At 35.3% G+C, this 8,142-nt stretch overlaps 1 pseudogene; it reads right to left on the bottom strand.

Moving 5' to 3' along the window:
- Positions 1-6,378: 6,378 nt before the first annotated feature.
- LOC112483675 lies at positions 6,379-6,497 on the bottom strand (annotated as a pseudogene).
- Positions 6,498-8,142: the final 1,645 nt, after the last annotated feature.

Here is an 8,142-nt window from a genome sequence, read left to right as displayed (position 1 = left end):
TACATATGGTGCCAAATGAGTGCTGGGTTGGTCAGATGGGTCACTTCGTAGATTGTGCGGACGTCTAGTTACCATGCTGTACACTTGAAACTTATATAAAACAATATTTAATGTCAACTGTAATTGAAAAATAAAGTAAAATAAAAAGAAATCATGTAAATTAGATCAACCAAAAAGAAAGAAAGAAAGAGAGAGAGAGAGAAGGAAAGAAAGAAAGAAAGAAAGAAAGAAAGAAAGAAAGAAAGAAAGAAAGAAAGAAAGGGATCAGCTGGCACATCAAGTTATTATTATTATGAATTGTATTATAGTGAGGTAGTGTTTGTATCCACGTAAATGAATGAATACAACCCTTTTCACTGAGATTTTTTGGGCTTAATTTAGAAATAGCCAGAGCCTATAATCTTTTCAATTTTATCAGCCTTATCACAATCTTATCAGTCACACTCATGGATAAACTGCTGGTTGGCCTTTGTGGAACAAAGGTAGAGCTTAAAACACCAATTATATAAACAAGAAACTTACCATTTCTATCTTAAATTCAAATGCCAGGGAAATTTAATTTTTTAAATTATCTTTTATGGGGTAACAAAAACTAAGAGAAGAGAATAGATTTTAAAGAAACACAAAAAGAAAATGTAAATTGCGAATAGATGTGGATGGAAAATAGGAGAGACATGAAGAAGAGTTAGAAAATGACAAAAAAAAAAAAAGAGGACAATGAAACAGAGAAAGTCAGTAGAAATATGTCTGGGAATAAATAATACATCCCTGAAAAGGTCAAAGACATATTATGCCTTATAGTCGATGAGAATATAAAATCTAATTATTATGACAAGGTTTGTACCAGAAACCCATGAATCTTTTTTTTCCCCACTATGCTAGAATCATTTATCAAAGTTAACTCTATATAAACTTTATTCAGACAAGCTTAAAACCAACAATGTCATACTGAGTAAACAAATGACCTTATTTTAAAAGAGCAGATAAATTTAAACAATTTAAGAATTCACAAATGTTGGATTCTTACTACGTTCCAGCAATGGTGCTGGGCATCAGATATACAATGGTGAGATTATATATATCTATAGACATATCTATAGATATATATATCTACATATCTATAGATATATATATAGAGAGAGATATGTAGATATATATATATATATACATATATAGATATGTAAATATATATCCCATTTTGATGAAGTTCATAGTATTGCAGGGGCTACTGGCAATAAATAAGCAAGAAGTAATAATACATCCAAACTCACTTGGATGGGAAAAACACAAGAAACCATGAAAACATTAATAGAGACACCTGGCTAGACTTAGAGGGTCAGAAATGCTTATACTGGGAAGTTGGAAAAGAGAGGATTAGCAGCAGGTATGAAATTTTCTTCCTAGGGAGGAATGCCTAAGGAGAGATGACGTAGACAAATCCCTGTGTGAAAATAAGACCTAATGGTATTTTATGGGAGGGGGGCGGAGTGAGAAAATCCTTTCTATAACATGGCCTAACTATGATCTATCTAGTTTGCTTATTATAACTACACTTGGAAATTATAGCCCACTAGAAAACATCATGTAAGCTATGTAACTAATGGGGTATACAAAGGAGGTGTTACATAACTGAATGGCTCCCACTGTGCATATCGTTCAAGCATCATTCAGAACCTCACATGTTCCAATATACATCCTAATATGGGAAGAAGAGAGTTGGTTGGGTAACTTTGTTGATGAGCTCAGACTTTTCCATGTTTCACTTGATTGTTGCAATAGCCTGTAAGCTCTGAACTTGACTATTCAACCTTCAGTGTTATCCCAGAAATAAAAGCTGTGACTTAAGCAATAAGTAGAAGTTAGTCAGATAAAATCATGGCATGGAGTGGGGAGAGATATGAGCAAGAAGTGACAGAAAACTGGATTTAGAGCAGGGAAAACAGTTTGCAAACAAGCACATTTTAGGAGAGGTGAATGAGTTTGGCTAGAGCACAATGAAAAATGCAGCAAGCAGAAGCCAAATCATAGAAGGCTCTGTAGGCCATGCAAAGAGTTTAAAATTTATTCCCAGAGAAATAGAGCACAATTGAATTGGTTTAAGAATATAAATGACAAGATTTTGTTTTGATTTTTAGAAAGAGTAGTGCAAATAAGACAGTAGAAAAAAGACCAGAAGACAAGATAGGAAACTAGTAAAGTAATACTGCTAATGCATCTAGACTAAACGCTCCACTTAAGAGATGAATTCACTTTAAAGAATTAACCCAACAGAAATGCATGCCATGTGTGCCCAGTCAAATTTACAAGTGTGATTTTAGAAGTATTGTTTACAATAGCCCCAAACTGGAAACAACCTAAATAGCCATCAACAATGAAATAGATAAATATACGGTAATGTTCACACCAAGGGATGCACAGCAATGAAAATGAACGGATGGCTGCTGTCCACAACAATAACGATCATTCCCACAAGTGTAACACTGAGCTGAACAAGTCCGATACAAATAACGCATCCTCCATGCTAGCATTTATATACAATTCAGAAACAGGCATAGTTATAGTATTATAAGTTGGATTCATGGTTACCTTTGAAGCTGGAATAGTATCTGGAAGGGGGCTGAGGAGTTCCTAGGTGCTAGAATGTTCTGTTTCTTGATATGGGTGGTGGTATCATTGGCGTTCACTTCGCAGTAAGTCAATAAGCTACAGGCTTTTATTTTTTTTGCACTCTGCTATATGTATGTTCTGTTTCAATGTCAACATTACTGAAAACAAAACAAAAATGTAGACCATAAAGCTGAGATTTATTGCCCTAGAAGAGAGAATATAATGCAATCCAGTAAGTAAAAGTTGTCAAATTTGAGAATTTTATTCCAAAATAGTCTTGAAAGCAGTGGCTTTCCATTACAAGAGCCAGGTATTTGAAAGAGAAAATAGTTTGTGTGTGGTTGGTTTTTCTGTGGGAAGTCTCTGGTGGACTTGGGAAAATTCCGAAAGCTTGGCTTTATTGATTGATTAAGAGCAAAGCCTGGAAAACTCAAACCGTAGAGCAGGGAAGAACATGTGATGGCACAAGAATAGCTTTCTTTTGTTTCTTTTCATTTTCTTTTTTCTTTTTTGAGAGACAACTAAATAGATTTATTTGCATACAAAGAAAAAATAAGTAAAATACATTGAGAATAAAAGCAGCATATTTTTAATTCTTCTTTTTAAATTTTATCAAATTTATTGGGGTGACATTGGCAAGTGTATAATTCTATAATACATTATCTGTATATTGCATCGTGTGTTCATCATAGATATATGGTGATGGAATAATAGCTTTCTTAACACTTAGACAAATGACCAAAACCTTTTATGGAGTATGGCGGAAGAGGAAATTTGGCAAGAACTCAAAAAGACAAACAAAAGAGTTAGATGTTAGAACGCCCGAGGCTCTGCCATTCCTCTCTACCCCATTCTAATCCCATATGGCAGATCAGTTTAGGGGAACACTAGGGCACAGGGAATGTGGCTTTCTCCCCAGGGTTCAACCCAAAGAGACTGCAAACCTCTGAGAGAAGCCCCTCATCCAAACCATACCACAGGATGAAAGAACAATGCGTGCAGGACTGGTAGAGTGAAAAAGTGGGCCTGATACCTTTCCCTAAGTCTCCTTCAGATCTAAAGCCACATGACAAAGCATCTATCTAACTGTTCTTAGTTCCCAAGAGAGGCATAGAAATTAACAGTAGACTGAAAGAAAGCTCATGGTTGACATAAGGCTAATACAGATAGATTATGGTGCCCAGAAAACTGAAGCCTGTAGTGGAAATGACACTGTCTACTGATGCAGCAGGAGCAGATGCTGACCCCCAGGACCCACTAAGACAAGGCACCCATCAGAACAGGTGAGCAATGTCAGAGGATGGTGGTGGAATCCCCATGGTGAAACATAGGCCCTAATCTCAAGTGCCACCCAATGAAGTGAGGGAAAGAAAGGGGAGGACAGAGACTACAGAGCCTGAGCTCTGTGAAAAATGATTGAGTTTCCTCAGCCTAGAAAAAAAGATGTTTTTCACCACCAAGCAGAAATGAGGAATAAAGTTTTATTTCTGAGCCTCTCAGTTTGTGACTGTAAACAGTTTAACTGCTGCACATGAAAAGATTTACGAGCACTTTTGAAGACCCAGTTGTTAATCTCTTCACATCCAAAAACATGCTCCTTCCAAGGTAGGGGGAAAGAAATGAAGGAAAAGAAGTGTCTGTTATCTATAAAGCAGGAAAATAATCCAAACTGGTAGAGTTATTATAAGGATTAACGGACATAATGAAAGCAGCTGTCACTAAGTAAGCATCAGTAGTTACTAATCCCTTCTCTTGTGGAAACTAAAGGTTGAAAGAGATTTCCTGAGGTCCTCTGGTTCAACTACATGTCTTTATGAAGGAAAATTCAGAATACTTATAGAAAATCATTGTCTGAACTAGTTTTATAGGTTTCAGGCCAGAAAATTCTACAGTCCATGCTAGTATTTATCACAGATACAGCCAGCAATATTTTCTGACTCCTTCCTAGTAATTTGAGCCATTTCTTCTCATTAAAACCCTTGTAAAAGGAGAAAAAAATTAACTATGTCCTTTTCTATAATTTTTCTTGCACTGGAAAATAGTCATCAAATCATAACTTAATTTTCTTTTTATGTAAGCAAAATAATTTTAACTCATTTAACTTTTCCTCACTGGTCCTGTTTAAGATCTTGTTTTTCATTCTCAGCACTAAAAACTTCTTTAAAAATATGAAAATCAAAACAGAACATGATGCTTTATTAAGCAGAAAAATTACTTCTCAGTTTTTATGACATAAACTATAATGTTATTTTTTGAAACAACACTCAACCATTGCTGATTTGTAGAAAGTTAATGGTTTTCTAGAGATAAATATGAATTCAATTCTACCCTGAATGTCACATTTTTAATGAGAGAGGAAAGTAAGAGGTGAGAAAGGTCAATGACCTACTCATGTTCAAACTGCTAATTAGTACTAGTTAGTGTTAGAGCTGGAATTTTAAATCCATCTGCTTTCTTGCCTGCTCCCCATCTACTAAGCCATCTGCTAAGCCACCATTATCTCTCGCCTGGACCATATCTCTTATCTGTTCTACCCCACATGCATGCTTGTCCTCCTTAATCCACACTCTATACTTCAGCCAGGAATCTTTTAAAAAACATGATGTCAGTGTCTTGGTTAAAACTCTTCAATGATTTTTCAGTGTGTGTTAGGTGGGTAAACAGGGGTTGTTTTTCTTTTGTTTCTGGCACTTTCTTAATTGTAGCATTACCAGATGCTTCAGGCTTATCATATGTATTCTCTGCTCCTAGAATCAGCTATTTCTTCAGAAGTTCTGGTACTTTTATTAGAAATTTGTGTTAGAAACCAAGATCTGTGATTATTGCTATTGGGGTATCATCACTTTTAAAGCCCTCTCAACTGATAGAATAAGAAAATATAAGTGTGTATACTAACCTGTGTACTAGCCTATGCATGTGCACACACATAACGTATATATACATATATAGCCATCTGTATCTATATTAAACTACATACTAATTCATACTGCTGTCTCTAACTCTAATCCATTAATACACGAATGATTCTAGTCTCTTCTTGCTTATCTATGACCTCCTACTCCAAGAGTGAGAAACCTAGATCCTATCATTTGCCACTCATTAATGTAATTGTTCAATTCCAGTACATGTGTCTAATGGTATCAGAATTATTAGCTCATACCCCCATGGGAAACAACTTTATCAGCTAGAGTACAGTGTTTATGTATAGTTCTTTTTGCCTTTGGTTTTATAGATTTCACTCATTTCCAGTGCTCCTTAGGTCAGCATATTTTCCCCAATGCTTTCAGTGAAATTGTTTTATATATTTGTAATACAGTTAGAGTTTGCATTCAATCCTGAGATCTGCTGAACTAAATGATTGCTTTTAGATTTTCATGCATTAAAGTTTGTCAAAATCAGCATTTAAATCTTCATACCAGTTTAACTTCTGCTTCAGGTAAGCAGATCCGAGCTGTGACTCTCCAAATTCATCATCTCTCCAGATTTCAGCATAACACCTAGCCCTGTGACCTCATTTCTCTGATGAATCCAAGGAAAGTCATTAATGTTCAGTTTTTTCAATTTTTTATTGTTGTCATTGTTGCAATGATGGGAGTGAAGACTTCTAAGCCCTTTACATATTGGAACTAAAAATATATTTACTATTTATTTACTATTTATTTAATTTTTTTGTTTATTCAATTTTATTTTTTTAAGCGAGGCAACCTTTGGTTGACCTCACAGATTCCATGGATCTTGTCAGCTTACAATCCCTTATTTTTTTATTTTTTATGCCTACAGCACCTGGTCTTCCTAGGTGGTCTCTCATCCTAGTACTAACCAGGCCCACCTCTACTTAGCTTCTGAGATCAGATGGGGTGGGGCTTGTTCAAGGTGGCATGGCCGTAGACCAAATTTACTTTTTAATGTCCATTTTTTCCCTAACTCTATCCAAACACCTAGTCCAAGTTCCAGCATGTAGTAAATACTCAATATTTCTTACTTAGGTGGAAAAATGAATAACTCAAGTCCAACTACAAGTCCAGTTACATTTCTTCTATGACACATATACCTCCCTGGTCTGATTCTGTCATTAGACAGTCTTTTAACCAATCCATGTTGTTTGTTTCACAGTACCCCTTTCACATACTTATAACTGTGGAAGAAAATAATCTTTATATTAATGACAATTCGAGTTCATCATTCAATGACTATTTAAGAAAAGAGCATCACAACCTCTCTCAATATCCTGTATCTATTATCGTCATTACTAGGAATTTTTTCAGGCAATAACTTTATTGGACTTACTGAGAATACTGGTGCTGTGAACCCATAGTTATTTTTAGATAGTGAATACAAACACAGGTTTTCCTCTTCATAGGATTAATGGGTTGCCTCTCTAAATCTGCCTCTGCTACATCCTCACATTCAAGTTAGCAAATTTTCTTCAACCAAGAAAATAAGCCAAACTTCAGGACTCTGCAGCTTGGGCAGCTAATTAAAGCTTCAGACTCTCTGGATTCTGAGAGCAAGACATGCTTTCGTGTATGGCAGAATAATTATCTTGACTGGTTTCCCACAAGTCAGTAGATATTTAAAGCTCTATTTATAAAGCCTATAAATAGAGGAACCACGAAGCAAGGCAGAAAAAACAAAGGTCTCTATAATTTTCCACCTAGAAAAAGATTATTTACACATACATGAATCAGTATGCAATTTATATAGTCTTATACCTCTAAAACATATGCCTTATCAAAGCTGGGCATGTGAGCTTTTCTCGAGTGAAGCATATAATCTTCTAAAGAGGTGCTCATATGTTGTTTGCGGGAGTGTATAATTGGTAAAAATCTTTCTGGAGATTATATACAAAAGACTTAAAGACTAACACAGAATTATCTCTTCTAAGAGTAATTTCCAAGGAAATAACAAAGGGAATATGAGATTTAACAACAAAGATGAGAATCACATAGTGTTTGGAGTTGTGAAAAATTGAAAATACATTAAACATGAACTATACTGGATCGACTGGTTAAATCAGGGATCTTGTCTGTGGCCTGTTAGGAACTGGGCTGCACAGCAGGAGGCGAAGTGGGCCAGCAAAGCTTCATCTGTTATTTGCAGCCGCTCCCCAGCACTAGCATCACTGCCTCAGCTCCACCTCAGATCATCAGGCATTAGATTCTCATAAGAGCACCGGTCCCTGGTGCCAAAAAGGGTGGGGACCACTGGAATTTTGATTCAATCATATGGTGGAACATTCTGTGGCCTTTAAAGCTTTTGTTGTAGAGATACATTTATTAATATAGAAAGATATTCTTAATTTGCTGGAAAGTTAAAACTCAAATTTCAAAACAGTTTGAAATTAAATAGCATTATATAATTTCAAAGACAGACTTATTAAGATAAATAAATAGAGGAGCAGATATAAAGATATGCTTCAAAATATTCACAGCAGTTATTTCTGGGTAGCAATATTTATCTTATTTATTTTATTTTATTCATTTATCTTATATTTTCTGATTTGGCTATTATGTGCTTATATTTTATGATTTTTTT

Source organism: Pteropus alecto, unplaced genomic scaffold, assembly GCF_000325575.1.
Source record: "Pteropus alecto unplaced genomic scaffold, ASM32557v1 scaffold164, whole genome shotgun sequence".
Lineage (NCBI taxonomy): Eukaryota > Metazoa > Chordata > Mammalia > Chiroptera > Pteropodidae > Pteropus > Pteropus alecto.
The sequence above is the reverse complement of the archived record's forward strand: the minus strand, read 5'-3'. Positions and strand labels throughout refer to the sequence as shown.